Genomic DNA, 22,073 nt, shown 5'->3' on the forward strand with positions numbered 1-22,073 from the left:
AAAAAACAAAAAAACTTAAACCAATAAAGCATAAAAGCGAATGTAGGGAATAATAAACATGTGATCCGGATTAGAGAATACGGATAGAGAATGTCGGTCCGGATTACAGGAGACATAATAGAAATTTTGAGTTTTTTAACCCAGTCCGGATTACAGTGGAATCCGGATTAGGCCATGTCCGGATTAGCGGGCCTCTACTGTAATAAGAAAACCGCACATTTTAAAACTTCACAACACATTATGGTTGTTCCTATTTTGTTCACACCACTATACATGCGATAGAACAGTAATGGTGGTAATGCCAGTTGTAAAAATTCATTTTAGCTACAATTGGGAAAACTTTTCTTAAGTTGTGGGCTTGTACACATTCATATGCAAAGCATTTTTATATATTTTCATACTTATGTATATAAAAAAAATATACTTGTGACCATAATATACATATATTGTGTTTAAACATATTGCAGTTCCATTTAACGAAAATGCTTATATAAATATCTATACATATATGGGCCATTTCATCAATTGGCGACATGGTTTTGTACCCGTGGTTCTCCGATTTTGACTAAATTTTAGAATATCATAATATAGACCAAAAGAAGAATATCTGTTAACTTTTTAGTGGTCAAAGTTGCTCCATTGTTTTTTGGCGCGCAATTCAAATTGAGATCAAACAAAAAATTAATATTTCCTTTATTTTTTAACGACCTCAAAATTGAGTGAAAAAAATTTTCAAGTTATCCAATTTTATGTAAAAGATCTCAGCTTTCTGATAAAAATATTTTCGAAATCCAAAAAAAAATCGAAAAAAGACATTTTTTTTCAAAAAACCTGGTTTTTTGTGCTTTTCCACCAACTCTTTTTCAAAATTGACTTTTCCATTCGATTCCTCGTTAAGTTCTACATAAGAATCAGTGTTCAAAAGTAAGGGACTCGGATCCCATGAATAGCAAAAAAATGCAAAGTTGTCGCTCAAAATCCAAAAAAAAAAATTTTTTTTTCCACAAATCCGGTTTTTTGTGCTTTTCAACCAACTTTTTTTCAAAATTGATTTTTCCATTCGAGCATAAGAATCAGTGTTCAAAAATATGGGACTCTGATCCCATGAACAGCAAAAAAAATGCAAAATTGTCGCTATACGGCGCATATTTTTATGAATGAAGACACTGATTTCTTCATTAATTCAAGTCTAAGAATACAATTTATATATTTACCTCTTTCACACAACCTTCTAAGCGAACTCCGTCGCCGTATAGCGACAACTTTGCATTTTTTTTGCTCTTCATGGGATCAGAGTCCCATACTTTTGAACACTGATTCTTATGTAAAATTTAACGAGGAATCGAATGGAAAAGTCAATTTTGAAAAAGAGTTGGTGGAAAAGCACAAAAAACCAGGTTTTTTGAAAAAAATGTCTTTCTTCGATTTTGAAAATTTTTTTTGGATTTTGAAAATATTTTTATCAGAAAGCTGAGATCTTTTACATAAAATTAAATAACTTAAAATCTTTTTCACTTAATTTTGAGGTCGTTAAAAAATAAAAGAAATAGTAATTTTTTTGTTTGATCTCAACTTTGCACTAAAAAGTTAACAGATATTCTTCTTTTGATCTATATTATGATATTCTAAAGTTTACCAGAACCATTTTTAACAGATGCTTCCTCAAAAATAATACAATTGCTAAGTATTTGGAATAGTAGAAAATAACTGCAACCAAATACGCAGTGGAATAGATTATAACTGGCTCAGTAACCAGTCGTTCAAGTGCCTCACAAAAGACTGATATCATAACCTTTCCAGCCAACTTTTTCGTCCTTCCACGCTTTGCACGTTGCTTTCGAATCTTTAGAGCATCATTGTCCTCGGTGCTCAATTCGCATGTTTCTAGCTTAGCAAATAATTTTTCAACGGTAGATTTCCCTGAGCCCACATTCAACAGTATTTTCCTGAGAAAGCAATGCTTTATTAACACACGAAATGCTATATGATAAATTTTTTTGTAAACTAACACAAGTCTTCTCAAAAAATGCAATATTTCATTAACTAATAGCAATCATATACAGTGTAATCCATTTATAATGGACTCGCTTAAGATGAAAACTCTATTATTATGTACCTCTTTGTCAAGTCCCAGTTCAAACATATGTAAAAAACCCGGTTAAAATAGACACGGTTATAATGGACTCCGGTTATAATAGACAATAAAATCGGATTTTGTCCACTATAACCGAAGCTTTCAAAATCAAATTTCAAAACAAAGTTGGCGATCAGTTGGCAATGAGCAAAATTTTGTACTTCCCCGAGTTCGATCAAGAGACACAATCAGTCTCTGCAGCAGAAAATGTTCATTTTTTCTTGGAAATAAGTCAAAGAAGGCAAACAACTTCTGCGGTGGGCTGAAAGTTACGTTCGTTGGCTTTTTATTGAGAATTGTTAATTTGAAGAAAAATGTCCGAACAAAATTAAAAGCGAGCATTTACATTGCATGAAAAATATACAATAATATGAGAAATTGAAGGAGGAACTTTCCAAGCTGACATTTGCTTGAACAAAAACCTAAAAAAACAGACTGTTTCGAACATATGGATTAATCGGGAAAAAATTAAAAATGATTGGAAAGTCAACGACAAGAGAAAAAAATAAGATTTGGGACACATCCTCAAGTTGATGAATTACTGTTTAAATGGTTTTAGCAGAAAAGGGCTAATAATTTTCCCGTAAGTGGTCCAATGCTAATGATGAAAGCCAATGAATTCAGAAAAACTGTCGGTGCTAATTTTAAATGCAGTTCCGGATGGCTAGTCAGATTTAAAAAGAGGCATAATATTTGCTTCGGCAAAATTTGTGTTGAATCGGCTTCTGTGGACCAAAGCGTTACAAATGACTGGATATTACAAACCTGACCTACAATAAGTAACAATTATTCCAGGGACAACATTTTTAACGCGGACGAAACGGGAATTTTCTATAAGATGCTGCCTGACAAAATACATAAGATCAAAGGTAAAACATGCAGTGGTGGAAAAATGTCTAAAGAAAGAATAACTGCCATGATTTGTGCTAATGCATCGGGCACGGTAAAACGGAAATTATTGGTTATTGGTAAGTTTTAAATACAATTTAATACAATCCGCTGTTTCTGAACAATATCTGCTTTCAAGAAAATATAACAACCCCAGATGCTTTAAAAACGTTAAAACGTTGCCGGGAGATTATTGTGCTAACAACAAATTCTGGATGAGTTCTCAGACCTTTACTGACTATTTAAAGAAATGGGATTGTGAATTTATAAAAGTCATACTAAAATTTTGCTATTAGTAGATAATTGCCCTGCTCATCCTCAAGTTCATCTTCACAACATTAAACTACATTTTCTTCCGCCTAATACTACATTGGTTCTTTAGCCTATGGATCAATGCGTCATTAATAGCTTGAAAGCAGCTTCTGATGAAAATGATGGACCTTCCTGAAGAAGCAAACCCGACAAAAGCTGTGAGTCTTTTAGATGCTGTCAATATGTTAATTGTTGCATGGGAAAGTGTCTCTAAGGAAACCATAAGAAACTGTTTTCGACATGCTGGTCTGGTAAAAGACATTCCTGATGGATTAGACCCGACCCTGAGGACGATGAACCTTTAAGCAAAATTATCGAAATTAATAACGTAGTGGTTTTAAGCAAGCTTGATGAATATTCAAGGATTGACAAGAATATTATAGCAGAACACTCAGACAATGACTTAATTCAAGACTTTCTGCATGAGCTGCTTGAAGAGGATTCCGGTGATGAAGATTTAGCACAGCCCGAAACTATAATAAAAATAGAACACGCTATGAATTATTCTAGGAAACTGCAGCTATATTTTCAACAAAAAGAGAATAGTTCAGATGCAATCAATTTGCTCAATAAACTCGAAATCAAACTACAAAAAGATTTTGCCAATAAGGCATTCACCCAAAGAAAATCACTGACTTTTTTCAAAAGACTTAATTAAACTTATTATTTTCTTAATTTTGTACTTTTATTCAAAACTTTATTGCTTTAATAAAAAAACACATTGAATTTACTTTTTGAGTTAAAAGTCCTTTATAACCGGATTACACTTTACATGGTAGTAGTTGTATTATCTATGTATCAGCCGCAGTGAAGCGTGGACGGGTCGTCTAGTATATTAATATTTGTGATATTTTCAGTTTGGTTATTTCTTCTTCTTCTTAATTGGCGTAGACACTGCTTACGCGATTATAGCCGAGTTAACAACAGCGCGACAGTCGTTTCTTCTTTTTCGCTACTTGGCGCCAATTGGATATTCCAAGCGAAGCCAGGTCCTTCTCCACTTGGTCCTTCCAACGGAGTGGAGGTCTTCCTCTTCCTCTGCTTCCCCCGGCGGGTACTGCGTCGAATACTTTCAGAGCTGGAGTGTTTTCATCCATCCGGACAACATGACCTAGCCAGCGTAGCCGCTGTCTTTTAATTCGCTGAACTATGTCAATATTATCGTATATCTCGTACAGCTCATCGTTCCATCGAATGCGGTATTCGCCGTGGCTAACGCGCAAAGGACCATAAATCTTTCGCAGAACTTTTCTCTCGAAAACTCGCAACGTCGACCCATCCGTTGTCGACATCGTCCATGATATCAATATCATCGGCATATGCCAGCAGCTGTACACTCTTATAGAAGATGGTACCTTCTCTATTTAGTTCTGCGGCTCGAACTATTTTCTCCATAAGCAGGTTGAAAAAGACGCACGATAGGGAATCGTCTTGTCTGAAACCTCGTTTGGTATCGAACGGCTCGGAGAGGTCCTTCCCGATTCTGACGGAGCTTTTGGCGTTGCTCAACGTCAGCTTACACAGCCGAATTCGTTTTGCGGGCATACCAAATTCAGACATCGCGGCATAAAGGCAGCTCCTTTTCGTGCTCTCGAAAGCAGCTTTGAAATCGACGAAGAGGTGGTGTGTGTCGATTCTCCTTTCACGGGTCTCTTCCAAGATTTGGCGCATGGTGAATATCTGGTCGGTTGTTGATTTTCCAGGTCTGAAGCCACACTGATAAGGTCCAATCAGTTTGTTGACGGTGGGCTTTAATCTTTCACACAATACGCTAGATAGAACCATATATGCGATGTTGAGGAGGCTAATCCCACGGTAGTTGGCGCAGATTGTGGGGTCTCCTTTTTTATGGATTGGGCATAGCACACTTAAATTCCAATCGTTGGGCATGCTTTCGTCCGTCCATATTTTACAAAGAAGCTGATGCATGCTCCCTATCAGTTCTTCGCCGCCGTGTTTGAATAGCTCGGCCGGCAATCCATCGGCCCCAGCCGCTATGTTGTTCTTCAGTCGGGCAATTGCTATTCGAACTTCTTCATGGTCGGGTAATGGAACGTCTGTTCCGTCGTCATCGATTGGGTAATCGAGTTCTCCTTCTCCTGGTGTTGTGCGTTCTCTGCCATTCAGCAGGCCGGAGAAGTGTTCCCTCCATAATTTAACTATGCTCTGGGTATCAGTGACTAGATCGCCTATGGGGGTTCAACAAGAGTATGCTCCGGTCTTGAAACCTTCTATTAGCCGCCGCCGTCGTAGAATTCTCGAGCGTTACCCCTGTCGGTCAGCTTATCAAGCTCTTCGTACTCACGCATTTCGGCCTCTTTCTTCTTCTGTCTGCAAATGCGTCTCGCTTCCCTCTTCAACTCTCGTTATCTATCCCATCCCGCATGTGTAGTGGTCGATCGTAATCTTGCGAGGTAGGCAGACTGTTTTCTCTCCGCTGTAACGCGGCACTCCTCTTCGTACCAGCTGTTCTTTTGCACTTTCCGAAAACCAATGGTTTCGGTTGCAGCTGTACGTAAGGAGTTCGAAATGCCGTCCCACAGTTCCCTTATACCGAGTTGTTGACTACTGCTCTCAGAGAGCAGGAGTGCAAGCCGAGTAGAAAATCGTTCGGCTGTCTGATGTGATTGCAGCTTCTCGACGTCAAACCTTCCTTGCGTTTGTTGGCGTGCGTTTTTTGCTGCACAGAAGCGGGTGCGAATCTTAGCTGCAACAAGATAGTGGTCCGAGTCGATGGTAGGACCTCGGAGCGCACGCACACCTAAAACACTGGAAACGTGTCTTCCGTCTATCACAACATGATCGATCTGGTTGGTAGTTTTTCGATCCGGAGACAGCCAGGTAGCTTGATGTATCTTCTTATACTGAAATCTAGTACTACAGATAACCATATTTCGGGCCCCGGCGAAGTCGATCAGCCTCAACCCATTTGGGGATGTTTCCTCGTGGAGGCTGAATTTACCGACCGTGGTGCCAAAGATACCTTCTTTGCCCACCCTGGCGTTAAAGTCGCCAAGCACGATTTTGACATCGTGGCGGGGGCAGCCCTCATAAGTGCGCTCCAAGCGCTCATAGAAGGCATCTTTGGTCAGATCGTCCTTCTCTTCCGTCGGGGCGTGGGCGCAAATCAGCGATATGTTGAAGAACCTCGCTTTGATGCGGATTGTGGCTAGACGTTCATTCACCGGAGTGAATGATAGTACTCGGCGACGGAGTCTCTCTCCCACCACGAATCGAACACCAAACTTGCGCTCCTTTATATGGCCACTGTAGTAAATGTCAGAAGGACCTACTCGTCTCTGTCCTTGTCCCGTCTATCGCATTTCTTGGACGGACCTTTATTTTTACGAGGACATCAACCAGCTGGGCAGCGGCACCTTCCCAATTAAGGGACCGGGCATTCCAGGTGCATGCCCTCAATTCGTAGTCCTTATTTCGTTTGCCGTGGTCGTCATCAAAAGAGAGGTCTCTCATCCGAGGCTGGTTATAGCTCTTCACTGGGGGTGTTTTTTACGTGGCGGGTCCCAAACCCAGCGCACAACCCTATGTAGGGGATATTTCGCCTTCTCACTTTAGCTCGCCTTCGAACGGATGTTCTTAGGCTACCCAGAGGATACTTGGTCAAAGACAGGAAGTAGTAAGCTGCTTGAGTCATATGTAAAAGAATCGTTTCTGGCCACTCCCAAGTGAATGGCGATCAGAGAACTTTCCTCACTTGCGTGAACTTCTACATATGACTCCATCCTTTCAGTTTTGTTGTTTTATCAAAATATTCAAAGAATTGAGGTTTTTTTCTATAATTGTTCTGTTAAATTTTAAAAATCTAAGTTGCCTCTTAAAATGTATTAAGATAATAATTCGCGCTATATAAAGGGAACACATATTTTCAAAAATATAAGAAATCATCAAATAAAAATATATTTGCGCGGTATGGCATTATTGATTGATAGTGGCTAAGCACAGAAATAGAATACAAACGCTAATGGCAGAAACGGTGGGGTGCGATAAAGCCATGCGAGATAACGTCATATGGCTCTATCTCCCATCCAATTGCGAGTTAAAACCATATGGCATTATCACGCTTCGCATTGAGAGATAATGCCATTTTTTTTTTGTCAATTGTGAGTTAAAGCCATATGGCCTTATCTCTCATATGCATTTATTTTTCATTGTGAATGTGCATTTAATTGTTGTTCATTGCACCTGGCAACTTTCCTAATCAATGTCGTATTGCATATTGTCAAATTGCATATTTTCATAATCCACGTATTTTGTGCTTTGATTAAAATGGAAAATCAAGAAATGATTTTGGAATATAAGTTGATTCCAGGTTTTAGGAAAAACAGTTCTTTATTATTAATTGAAAAAGAAAATTAAATTTTCAGATATAAATATATGAATAAAAATGTTAAATATTATTATTGTTATGTAGATAACTGTTCAGCTGCAGTTGCCATTGAATTTAAGAGCACAAGATTTTGCCGTTAAACGGAGAAAAGTGTCAAAAACGGCCACAATCATGGGGAACAAAGTGCCTTAATTAAAAAATAAAAATTAATAAATTCGATAAAAACTGAAGTGATGAGTGCATCATTAAAAGGTTCAAGTGTGCGAGATATATTTAATGCAAAATGTAAAAAATATAAGGAAACATCACATTCAGTGCAGTTCGGTAAAATGCATAGGCATTTGATTCATAAAAAACAAGAAAAATATCCAAAAAATCCGATGACTTTTGAAGAAATTATTGAAGTTTATAAAAATAAAGAAATTTCATCAAAATTCACAATGTCCAGATATGAGGAAAATGACAAATTTTATATTGACACTATAGTAGAAGAAAATTTTGCCTACTCATTATTTGTGTCTCCTACCATTTCTAATGCTATTAAAGGAAGGAACCACATGAAACATCGTAATTATATAGTTGATGGAACATTTAAGATAGTACGTATTTCAAAGAAATATAAGCAATTGATTATAATTCACATTATTCAAGCAGACCATGTAAGAACTTTAAAATTAAAATTTATTATTTATCTTAAAATAACTCGCTCATTTTTCATAATTTTTGAGGCATATCCGTTCATATATATTTTAATGTCTCATAAGTCAGAATCTGCATATAAACATGTTTTGCAATATTTCAATCAAATGTCATCGATTTGAGGCCGACGTCAGTAATCACTGATTTTGAATGCAGTTTACGTAATGCCTTTAAAAGCGTATACCCAACAGTGAAAACGGTTGGATGTTGGTTTCATTACACGAATGCTCTTCGACGGAAAGTTACGCAAATTCCTAAATTCACAGCTAAATTGAACAGAGATAAAAATGCCAAAAACCTATTTTCCAAATTTATGTATCTACCATAATTGAAACGGGCTAATATTATAGAAGCCTATAGCATTTTAAAACAAGAAGCTAGGGATGTAAAATTTGTTAATCCATCAAATAATACAGAAAGCTTCTTTAAACCGTTTATAAATTACTTCGAGCGACTATGAATGAAAAAAGTGAGAGAAAACTAAATTACATATACATATATAATTTTATGAAATTTTATTGTTTTAGGAAAACCCTGTAAACTTTTCTGTATATAAAGAACCTGTCAGGACAAGTAATTCTGCTGAAGGTTTCCATAGCAGATTGAATATGAAACTCCCAAAGCGAGGCACGTTTTACAACTTCCCAGAAACCCTTTTCGAATTAGATTTTGTAAAATCCATGGATTATTCAAAATCTATTTCTGGTTGTACGAATCTATATAGATCAAAAACATTCGGCAATGGAGTTCGCGACAAATTTATTAAAAAACGGCTAGACTTATCAAAAAACAATAAAATATCATTGATGGAAATTCTCAGTCAGTTTTCTAAAATGGAAAACTGCATACTTGCAGAAAAATTCGTCAATGAAATCCATAGTTCCGATGATGATTATAAAGACGACGACGACGACAGTAATGAAGATGAAAATTGTAAAGATCATTTACAAACCCAACAAAATATGACATTGTTATGCGTAATTTGCTGCGAAAGGGAAAGGGAACTCTTGTTCGACCCATGTAATCATTATAAAGTTTGTCAAACATGCTTTCAAAAAATGGAAGAAAACAGCAAATTAAAGGGCGTACAAACATTGTGCCCTATTTGTCGCAGTATAATAAAAGAAGCAAAACAACTATTTTGTTAATAATACAATTAAACTCATATGTTATTATATACCTAGAACTACATACATATTGGAATAGTGTTTAATTTTTTGTTACACGTAATTTTTGGTTCTCATTTTGTTTGATTTGTTTGTTGGAATAATGTTTTTCTTTAAATGTTATACTTGTGTTTACTTCATTAGCTTTTCAAATGTATTTAACATTTCTGTAAAAGGGATAAATCATTACCTTTCATTGCAAGAAGAAAACTAATGATTTTTCCCTTTTACAGAATGCTTACACCTTCTTGAATGCATATGGAGCAGAAAATATTCCGTTAAAGGGAAAATCAAATGAGAGATAAAGCCATGCGAGATAACGCCATATAGCCTTACCACTCTTTGAAATTGGAAATAAAGCCATACAGAAATTTCGACATGAATATGGCTTTATCTCTCTTTGAATTGAGTGATAAGGCCATACGGCGTTATCTCGCATGGCCTTATCGCACCCCACAGGCAGAAACATCGTATTTTGCTTCTCCCTCCGCTACGAGCGGCAAGCGTTTTGTTCTCGTTTTCATGCGAAGAATGTGGCCATTACTCAATACGAATATGTAGTTTTGGACACATCTAACTTAATATAATTTTACGTAATATAAAATATCAAAACTGAAATCAAACTAGTAAAACTAGTTTATGTATTTATAAATAATAGCATTCGATTCTGATTTTGCGTTAGTTTAAGAAAATGTCAAATATATTGAACACAATTTTTATAATTACTACAGTATATCGAGCCTGGCAACCCTACGTTGAGAGAGAGCAATCAATTGAGTCGTTTCTATGGGAAAAACCCCAAGTCGTTCGAAATTCTACGGTAAGCGGGCGGTAGAAGCGTTGTTGGGAAATTATTTACATTGCGCTCTCATAAGATTCATTTGTGTATATGCGTTTGAAGAAACAGTGGTTTATAACCTGAAGTTATTATTGAAATAATTTTTTAAGGAAGCTTAAAGAAATAACCCGGTTTGAAACTTTTTGCTCCGAAAATTCTATCTATGTTTCGAAGCACATACACTTGTGCACAATTTTGTTTTTAAATGAAATTAAACAAACATAAAATAAGAAGTAGGTTATCTGATTTAAATTGTGGTACAATTATGCGTGTAGCTACAGCAAATGAAATTAAACCAAACACAGAAATTATTATATGAAATATACTAAATTAAATGCTGTTACAAAGACATATTAAAATTATTACTAAAATACAATTTTTATTATACTTTTTGTTATTTGTCTTATATTTTATAAATTTATAGTAGTTACAAAGAAACTTAAAATTGTTAGGCAATTTTACAGTTATTACCCACAGTGCAACTTCCCATATATGCGCGCGAATTTTGTTTTTAACCGCCGAAAACGGGTTTTTAAAAAAAGAAAATGCAAAGGCTTGTTTTTATCACAGCGAAGTGACGCTGAAGGAGTGCAGAAACAGACTGATTTTATTGAAAAGTATTTCTTAAAATGAACGTTTACAATTTACCATAAGAAATGCTTACTAAGTACTTTACATTATTAGTATCAAATTACAATGTAGTGAAATACTTATTTCATTGTTTAAAAAATGCTTATTAAGTACTTTACATTATTTGTTTTTACAATTGTATCAATACCAAGAATTGGTATGGGAATTAATTTTATTTTGTTTACATTTCGTTAATAACATTTACAAGTGACAGGAAATAGTATCAAATTACAATTTAGTGAAATACTTATTTCATTGTTTTATTTATTGTAGCAATGAATTCATCTATATCGTCAGCATTTTTATATGTGGATTTTGGAGTGGCTTTATAATTAACATTGTAAGAAAGTGTATTTGGGTTGGTAGTGTTTATATATGTAACTCGCGCTCTCATTTGTAAACATGGTGTGGTAAAATACGCTGCTCTTATTTGTAAATATGAAGTGGTAAAATACGTTGTTCTCACTTCCCTCTTCATGTTTGCCCGCGATGATCCCCTCATCTAGCCCTCAAAATGTGCACTCGTGCCCGAACGGGCAAAATACCACTGATGACTAATATGCCCACCCCTGGATTACACCAAACTGCAATACTCAACATTAACATGAGTTTTGAATGTGAATTAGACAATAATGGTGAATATAGTACGATCCATGTGTTGTCAACTTCGATATTCACTCTTATAAGTTGAACGCTGAATGTTTTGCCATTGTCGTCTGGTGAGCGACGCCAATAGAGAGGATATCCATCATTTCTAGTTTGTGTTTCCGAAAAAAAAGCACTTAGATATTGTTTCGAGCATTTATTGTCAGACATATAAACTGAAGTGGGATTGTGGTGTCCGCGAAGTCGATGAACCATATTGGTTTTCATCACTTCGTATAATACTGGATCTTTCTCTGCATCAGGAATTTCCGCAGAAATGATTTCTTCAATTTGATCTAGTGTAACCAACATCCACCATCGAATGATGAAAGAATGTGTGCGTGCGGCAAACATTTCTTTTGCCACTCAACAGAGTACATCTAGCATCTAACAGCACCACATAAACATCCATTACTCCAAGATAAAGTCCATGAAACATCGTAACTGTTGTTTGAAAAGTCGTGCTGTGACATCGTGACGATCGCTTGCTGATTGACCGCGATCCATAACTCCACACGTATGTCATCGCATCCTTGGGCTGTCAATGTATGTTGACGCTAAAAAAACCGAGCGATATTAGTGCGACCTCTTCGTAGCATCATAACAAATTTCAATCTGCAATTCACCACTTTGTGTGAAACACACATAACCACATAACGTTTTCACTGAATAATTTTCAATAATTTTTTTTTTTTAATAGCCGGAATACAGAAAACAAACGACAAATTTGAACGATTCAAATAATTGAAAAACAAACAAAAAAATTATAAAAAAAATTATATGAAAATTATTATTGAATAAGGCATAATCCCTCTATTACATCGGTATGTCTGTATGTTTCAAATGAAAAGACGGAAAAGTGTTTTACTCATAACAGAATAGCTTTTTGCCTAAAATTGATAAGTTTGAGCGAAAACTTGGCCTAATCTCTATATAACTAACTAGCAGCCCGTCCCGGCCTCGCACGGGGTAGACAATTATTTATTTTTAGAAATTTGGATATAAAACACTTTTTTCACAAATATTTTTATTTGTATTAAAAAAAATCCCACAGTTATATTTGTATGTATGTTTATTTATGCTCAATTTCTTTGATGGTTTAACTGGCGGGCACTTAAATAAGTAATATTTACATAGGATATTGTATAAATTTTTACTATGTGTTTTTAAGTAATTAGAATAAAAGCAGACTTGAATAAAATATATACAGTCTAAATTAAATGTTGACAAATTTCAACTAAAAATGTATCTACCTATACATCTAGGTACTTCCAAGAAATTTTTGTTCGTGTAGATAGAAACTTACCTAAGTATCATTATTTAGTATTTTCCTTACAAAATTATTATTATTTTGTTTGGTTTGGGAATTTAAAAATTCTTGCGAACAGTGCACTGTATCTTCGATGTTGCATACTGTGTCAATAGATTTGTAGGAATTAAATTCACCGGGTACTTTTTCCAACAATACCTGGGGACTGTTTGCAACCGGAGACGGTAATTTTCCGTCTCCAAGTTTTAGAAATTTTTGTGAGAAATTATTATCGTCATTGTCACTTAAATGTGCTTTCATATTTGTGCGCAGATTAAGAGTTTCAATCGATTGCCATAAAGTTAATGATTTAAGGCAAGCTCGAATAACGTCAGCTCGAGTACCTTTTGTTACAACTGGTAATATTTGACGAAAGTCTCCAGCTAAAACAAACGTCACGCCCCCCATTATACGGTCTGAGCTTCGGATGTCTCTCAGCGTGCGCTCCACGACTTCCACGTGCGCCCTGTGGCTTATGGTGCACTCGTCCCAGATGACCAGCGAAGTGTCTTGTCGAGCACACAGATTGTTGTTTCAAAGACACAGAAAATGGTAATTTAAATGTAGAGTGAGCAGTCTTTCCATCATTTAATAAGGGTGCAGCAATTCCGGACGATGCCACTGCGACAGCTTTTTGAAGTTATACTTCTTATACGAGTTCGGAAAAGGTTGCGATAGATTCAGGTTGCGCAACCTTGCTCAATATGAATCTACGCAACCTTGTCTGCGAAGATGTTCGAGCAGCAAGCGAAGCGGTGACGACAATCGGTGAGCGTTTGTTCGTTTCTTTTGGCACAGCTCGGCTTTTCTACCAACAACACAATGTTGCCATGCTTATGCTGTTGTTGTTTTTGTAGAACAATGTTTCAACTTTTGGTTGGTGACATATTCAATTAAAAAATCAATTCTGTTGGGATTCGAACCTACGTACCTACGTGCTCGTCGTAACTTTTCAAGCGCTTACCACCAAGACCACCATTGACACTTGTATTGCGTTGTCCTAATTATGGTTTGGTTATGCATAAAAGAAATATACAATGGATCGCCGATTGTTACCTCTTTCCTTGCTGCTGCTGCGCATATGTATGTTTGCATGCTTGTTCATTACTGAAGTTATACTGCTTTTTCTTTCCTTTGTCTTTCATTTCTGCGAATTCTCAACTATTTTATGTGAGCTTTTGTTGAAATACCCTGCGTTGGCCGTTGAAAAATTAAGGCTATACTTTACAGGATTATTTCTGTAGTTAGTCTTCATTTACATTTTTTGAAAATCGACCCGCGATGACGAGGTAATCGTTTTATCTGACAGCGTGAGGTTTAAGAAGTTCATTTCTAATTTTGTCTTGTGGCATATTAGAAATGATGTGTCTTCGAAAATCGTTCGCTTACAACGGATAAAACGACTTCTGAGTGGTGATTTTAATGAATAAATTCCTTTTGGTTGAAATGCTCTGCGTTGGCCGTTGAAAAGTTAAGACTATACTTCATCGGATCATTCATTTCTTTCATTTCTTCAAAGAAATTAATGACCTTTAGAAATATGCATATTTGCATTATTTCGTTGTCATTTCCATATTCGTAGCAATAGAATTTCTATGCATAAGTAAAGTAATGGCCACCGATTGTCACCCCTTGCCGCTGTAGCAGCTTCGCCTACAAACATGCGTAAATACATATGTATGATCGTGAATACATATCGACGCAGATTTTTGCGAGAAGCACCAGAAAGTTGTGCAATTTATGATTTTTGGCTTTTGCCATCGTCGCGAAAAGACGACTTGTTGGCAAAGGCATGCTCGGGGAGATGTTACGGCCTCTGTTTTTATGAATGAAGCGAGATCGCTTGTGGAATTTGCAACTGCGTTCATGAATGAAATTGTTTTTGTTGTAAAATGTACTACACTTGTTCTTCGCCAATTTGGCTGCCATATTGACTTGTGAAGATCAATTTTTTGTTGGTGACATATTCATATGTGTACGTATATGTATCTTTGTATTCTTGTGCATTATTTGTTTGGCAATGTATGCAAATATATGTACGTATAAGTATATATGAATGTATGAACATGCAAGTCAATGCGCGCACATGGAATTAGATATTGATAAGTGATGAAAATATGATTTCAATTTCTGAACGCGCACATGCGCATACACATACATACACTCATAAGAGCATGTGCACATACACAAGATAGGATAGAAGATGTTTGCCTTTTAACATCGTATACTATACAAATAAATATTTTTCTTACTAATAGAAATTAAATTTATCACAGCAATATACATAATATACATATACATAATATTGCTGTGATAAATTTAATTTCTATTAGTAAGAAAAATATTTATTTGTATAGTATACGATGTTAAAAGCAAACAATTAAAAATGTATTCTGTCGAGATTCGAACCTCATCTTGACTTTCCAAGCGCTTACCACCAACACCACCATTGACACTTAGGTTGCGCTGACTTAAGTATGGTTTGGTTATGCATGTACATAAGAAACATACGATGGTTCTAATAATTTTGTTTAAGTATAGAAATATGCTTTTGTAAAACATTTGCTTTCGCAAACATACAGACTAATGTGCAAACGACATTGTGCTTCTACGCCGGTCAAATTTCTATACAAAAATCGGCTGAAATGTGTGAGAAAATAAAAAATGAACAACTAGGGCAAATAATTTTTAAAATATTTATTGACAATTAAATATAAATGAAAATACATGTAAATTTATTGAAATTTCGTTTCGCATTTTTCGGCACTTTCAAATTAATTAATATAAGTAAAATTCACGACTTAACCCGCACACGTTTTATTCGCGCAAAATTTCCAACTTTATGAAAATTGGCGCAATTATTGACACTTCAATTTTGTGTAAAGTTTAAAACATCTTTACATATGAATATATAATATATTTGATTTTATCGCAATTATTGACACTTGTCTTATAATATACAAAATTGGGCCAAAACGAAACAATGAAATACATAATTACTTTTGCATGTCAATGTGGAAAAGCCGACGGCAAAACGCAAAGGCATATATTGCACATATGTACATATGTACATACATACACACAAGCGATTTCTTGGTTGAAAGCAAAAATTGAAGCATGAGAAATTGAAATGCCGACGGCAAAACGAAATTGTTTACATTAATGTTAAAATTGCGAGGCGAATTCCGACGTACAATGTTAACCAATGCGGTGAATTCCCTAATTTGAATCTATCAAATGTTCGCAGTCGAACCTGCACCTTCTCTATACTTTTAAGTTCTCTGGTCAGTTTTCATTTACTTTCTTTGCAAATCGCCTACAAACATGGGTAAATATGTATGTATGTATACGTTTGATCGTGAATACATGTCGACGCAGATTTTTGCGAGAAGCACCAGAAAGTTGTGCAATTTATGATTTTTAGCTTTTGCCATCGTCGCGAAAAGACGACTTGTTGGCAAAGGCATGCTCGGGGAGATAATAAATTATAATAAATTTATAAAATGTGAATTTAAGTTTTCTAGTTTTCTTTCATACAAAATGATATGCATTTCTTGGAATATCACTAAGAAGTATAACTTCATCCGCGCGTAGGGACTCCACGCGGTACATGCGTGTTGACAAAAACAGACAACTCGTTAATATCATGCGGACGGCACGGTATCGCATGGACGATGTTTTGTTGCCGATTCGGGGAAGGCAATCCAAAATCTGCTAAATGCTTGCCGTTCAGTTCCAAAAGCTTGTTTTCTATTTGTATCAAGCCTTCGTTGTGTACGTCACAATCCTGATCTTTGAAAGTGTCCCATAATTTGAGAGGTTCAGAGGGGAAACAAAATAATAAAATCACCACAAACAGCTCTCTCGACTTTAACGGGCAGTTAGAAACCGAAGCTTCTCTCAAAGTCATCTCCCATTGGTTGTCATTTTCTAGTAAACCTAAATCTCTGCAAGCAGCTTGGCATGTTTCTTTAACAATGCCATCAACGGTTTTTAAGTCTTGGAATGATGTCGGGCCACGCACATGATGAAGTAATATCCTGAGATAAAAGCATTCGGATTGAGAAGGATGCACGCTGTACACTCGGCCCAACGCCGCATCTTTTTTTACACCGAGATGACCGACCACGTCTTGGCCGCGTTTCCTTCTTGAGAATTTGTTATTGGCCCATGTGTAATAATGAGGGACCTCATGATAGAGTAACGTTTTGGCAAATTCATCACTGCGACACAGGTCAAAAAACGCCGTGAGATTCGTTTTTGGTGGATTTTCAATTACACGTTGTATATTTTCAGCTGAAAAATATACCCGTTGCCCATTTTCTAAGTGTACAGCCAAGTGTACAACGGTGGGGTGTCGATCGTGAATAGGAAACTCTAACAATCTCCACACTGCCTCCGATGTACTAATGTACCGTCCGTTCAAATAATTTTCCACTTTGTCGTGAGCATTTCTGACACCGAAAGTGGCTTGGTCCGATCCTTTGTTGATGTATTTGCAAATATACTTAATTGCTTGGACGGTATAGCAGAATTCAACGTTTATGTAAGCATTAAAAAATTGCAATAAAATTGGAGAGTATGGAACGATCCACCTGTTGTCTATGTTGACCGCTCTGCCTCGGATGTTTAAAGTAGCGACCTGACCTCCGTTGCTGGAGTCGCGACGTCGATATACGGGATATCCGTCCTCACCGGTCTGGGTCTCATTTAAGGATCGTCGTGGGTATTTTTTTGAGCATATGCCATTCTTTATGCATAGTGAATTCAAATTTTCTTGCCCACATGGCCCGTGTACCATATGTTTTGTGACTATGTCAAATAACACTGGGTCTTCGTCTTTATTAGGCAGCTCAGCGACGATTATTTCGTCGATCTGATCGGGCTGTATTTTTGTCTCCAGCCAAAACAACATATGACAATGCGGCAATTCTCTTTTTTGCCGTTCAACACTAAGCATATAACATTTGACCGGTCCAAAAATCGCGTCTTTCGTGAATATTTTTATAATTTTTTCATTTTTAGAAGGAATACTCGAGCAATGAAGTAATGCCGGTCGAAAGACCGTTGGCCGGGGAAAAGTTCCTGCTTTATCTCTTCCCATTCAGGGTTGCACGTAAAAGTGACGAATAGATCTGGCCGGCCGTGGTTGCGCACATAGGACATGGTATCATGCGTCTTTTCGTTTAGAAACCTCGCACATCCAGTAAATGATGACGGTAAGATGACGCGCTGTCCGATGTCGGCGGCATTCACGCTTGCGTCTTGGTTCAAAGCATCACTCAGATGAATAAAGTCATCTGCTCTAAGTTTTTGTTGGTTTCGCCTTATAAAATTTAATCGTTCCGAAATCATCTTTGCCATCATATCCACACAATATTGACTAAACAAATCCTTGTAATAGTGCAGCGAATTAAATTGACTGGTCCTAATCATTAAGCGGTATGCGTAATATTGCATGCATGATACAGTTTTATTTCTTAAGGAATCCTGCTGAGGAATAGTTAAGTAATATCCGTCGTCTCCTGATACGAACATTAGCGGATATTGTAACGGATCACAAGCCCTATGCAATTCCGACGCTCGCTTCAGCTGCCCGTCTCTACCGTGCAGCACTATATCTCTGGGGCCTTTGTCTTCATCAACCAAGAGAACGGCCACTTCGTTGACGGAAGGCGCGTTGTATTTGCCTCGGTGTTCTGCTTGAGGTGTGTGGTCAGCGTGAATAATTAATTTTAAATTCTCTGGAGATGTCGATTCGATACTTTGTTTAAAACTTCGTATGTAAACGTTGTGACTATTCAACATGGTCTGCAATTCGTTGATCAAATCCAGTTTTAGCATAGGGGCCATGTTAGAGCGCAAAGATATTTTCTTGCGTCCGACTGTCAGTCCCACATTCAGCTCGCCTGACTCAGGATTCGACCCGAATTCTGAACTCCATGGTTTAATGTACTCGGATACGGTCGAGGTCAAATTAGGTCCTTCAACTTCATCAAGCTTTTGTACTTTATAACGTCCATGTGATAACTTTTCGATGATTTTGTACGGTCCAAAGTATTTTCTTTTCAATTTCAGATTTGGTCCAAATTGAGTACGTTTTATAGCTACTAGATCGTTCACTTTATAATTTCGATTTTCTTTGCGTTTTCGGTTATAATTTCTACGATTTTCTTCTTGAATAGCCGAAATGTTTTGTTTGGCTATTTGTCGTGCTTCGTTTCGATCTATCTCGAACGATTAAATAGCTTCCGTTTCCATAATTTCGTCTAATCGTGGTAAATCCGAAAGTCTCATGTCACATCCGGTTAACAATTTGAATGGTACTATCTTTGTGCTTCTCGGAGGAGAGTTATTTATGTATTGTTGGACTTTGCCAATAAATTTATACCACTGATCTGGATTATCTTTCGAAAGCTTTGATAGCATGGGAATTACTATCTTATTATACGCTCTACTTGGCCATTTCCCCTAGGTACTCCAGTAGTAATAAGTAAATGCTGAATATGATTATTTGTGCTATAATTTTCAAAGGCGTGCGATGTAAATGCTGAACCTCTGTCTGTAATGATTCTTCTTGGATTGCCAAACGTGGTTTCTTGCTTCGTCAATCGATGGATCACTGCATCAGTGCCCGTATCTTTTGTGGGATAAAGCCACACAAATTTCGAAAATGCATCCACAACTACAAGTATATAATTATACTGCTTTCGTGTCGCCGTGAGAGGACCAACATGATGTCTATATGGAATGTCAACAAAGGCTTATCCTCTTTATCAATGGGTGCAAAAAAGCCATCTTTTTTACCACATTTCGAATTTACGACAATGCAGGCAATGCAACTATTCACAATTTCCGTAACTTTCTTTTCTAGTTGAGGAATGTAAAAATCCTTCTCTAAGCAGTCCTTTGTTTTCTTCACTGAAAAATGTCCTTGACGATGTGCAATCTCAATTATCTCTTTCTCCATCTGTGATGGCACCACAATCAGTTGTAAATCTGGGTCTTTATACAGTATATCATTATGGATGTAAAAATCTTCGTAGCTCTTTTCTTCCAAAATCTTTCGAACCGCTTTTGTCTTTAAGTCGATGCCTTAATGAATCCTCCATTATTAAACAAGCAATTCTGCTAAGAGCGTCTACATGCCTTATCTGTGTCCCTCGTTTGTGTTCAATCAGGTAATCATATTACTGAAGATACATAGCCCATCGGGCTACACGTAAAGGTACGTCTCTTTTTTGTAAAGTCATCGTAAAAGCGTTACAGTGAGTAATAATTTTGAACTTTGACCCCAACACATACACGCGCCACTCTTGAGTGCTTCGACTATAGCTAGTACTTCCAGCTCATACGAATGATATTTCTGTTCTGCAGGTGTTGTTTTGCGGCTCATGAATTGAACTAGGTGAAACCGTTGATCTTCAGAGTTCTTTTGAAGAAGAATTGCTCCGTAACCGTACATTGATGCGTCTGTATGAATCTCTGTCGTTGATTTAGGATTAAATAGTCCAAGAACTGGTGCCTGAATAAGAGCTGTCTTCAGTTGTTTGAACGAAATTAAGTGTTCGTCACCCATTTTAAACTCTGCGTCTTCTTTGCGATTAGTGCGAAATTTTTAATAAAACGACGAAAATAAGACATTAAGCCTAAGAATCTCTGTAGTGCCTTTTTAGTTTGTGGTAACGGAAATTTTTCAACGGCTTTTGTTTGAACTTCACTCGGTCTAATGGTGCCATTTTCAATAGTATAGCCTAAAAATTCTATCTTCTTCTTAAGGAATTGACATTTTTCCCATTTTATCCTCAGTTCCTTATCAGAAGCTAACTTCAATACTTTTCCTAACTTCTCTAGGGCTTCTTCAGATTCCGCTGGGATTACTAAATCTTCCATATATGCAACAACTGTTCCATCTCGAATATAATCTTTTAATATGTCATGAATCTAGCGACAGAAAACAGCGGTTGAATTACATATACCAACGGGTACATACTGAAATTCATATTGGCCACTATGAGTTACGAATGATGTGTATTTGCGAGAATTCTCATCTACCGGTACGTGTAAGAAACCATTTGCTAAATCTAACGTAGTGAATATGTTTGCCTCTCTAAGTCTTTCGAGGGCGTCGTCAATTAAGGTCATCGGGAAATTATCCCGTACGATTTTCAAATTTAGTTTACGATAATCGCAACAAAGTCGTTTTGTGCCATTTTTCTTTGATACTAGTACAACAGGCGAAGCGTAGTTTGAGCAAGTAGGACGTATTATACCTTCATCTAACCACTGTGCGACTTGCTTATCTATGATTTGTTGCTCCTTATAACATACCCTTCGTGGTGGTTGGTAAACTGGAACCTCGTCGGTAAGAATAATTTTCATATTCACCGAAGAACTATCGTCTTTATTTGGTATATACTGTTTTCTCATTTGCTTCACTGCCTCTGCTGATTTTTTATTTAAATTAGTTAAATCATAGTCTTGTTCATTTATATCAACGTTAAAACATAAATTTGAAAAAATATTAGTCATCAAATCATCATCGTTTGTTAAATTATCTTTGACTCTCTTTGTATTATTAATCGGCACAGACAACTTTTCTTTAAATTCAACCCCATTTTCACGAACCAACATATCGAAATGCTTCAATATTAAATTACCCAAAATCACTTCGTAACTAATGTCGGTTGTTGCTACTACATGAAACGTCAGGTCAACGATGCTCTTATCAATTTCTACTTTTATATCAAAGCTTCCTATGGTTGATATTTTTGCTGCACCAATACCAAATAACTGCTTTTGTTCCGTTGTTAGCTTTATATATCTGTCCAACTTATTAAATGTGTCGCACCTCATTAAACACAGGTTACAACCAGTATCGATAAGCGCGCTCACTTCTACATTAAAAATCCGTATATTTTTAAAATTTAAATTAAATTTTGCAAGTTCGTCAATTGAATTTACCCGACTGTGTTCCCGCTTTTATTACTTTACACTCAAAAGATCTGTGTCCCATCTTCTGGCACTTAAAGCATTTGAATTGCTTCGACGGACAATCTCTAGCTATGTGCGAAGGTTCACCACATTTATAACATTTTTTATCG

The 22,073-nt window shown here is 36.5% G+C and overlaps 1 pseudogene; it reads left to right on the top strand.

Annotated features, from left to right (window-relative positions):
• Nucleotides 1–14,182: 14,182 nt before the first annotated feature.
• On the top strand, nt 14,183–14,384 carry LOC126767575 (small nucleolar RNA U3; annotated as a pseudogene).
• Nucleotides 14,385–22,073: the final 7,689 nt, after the last annotated feature.

This window comes from Bactrocera neohumeralis, unplaced genomic scaffold, assembly GCF_024586455.1.
Source record: "Bactrocera neohumeralis isolate Rockhampton unplaced genomic scaffold, APGP_CSIRO_Bneo_wtdbg2-racon-allhic-juicebox.fasta_v2 ctg814, whole genome shotgun sequence".
NCBI classification, from domain to species: Eukaryota; Metazoa; Arthropoda; class Insecta; order Diptera; family Tephritidae; genus Bactrocera; species Bactrocera neohumeralis.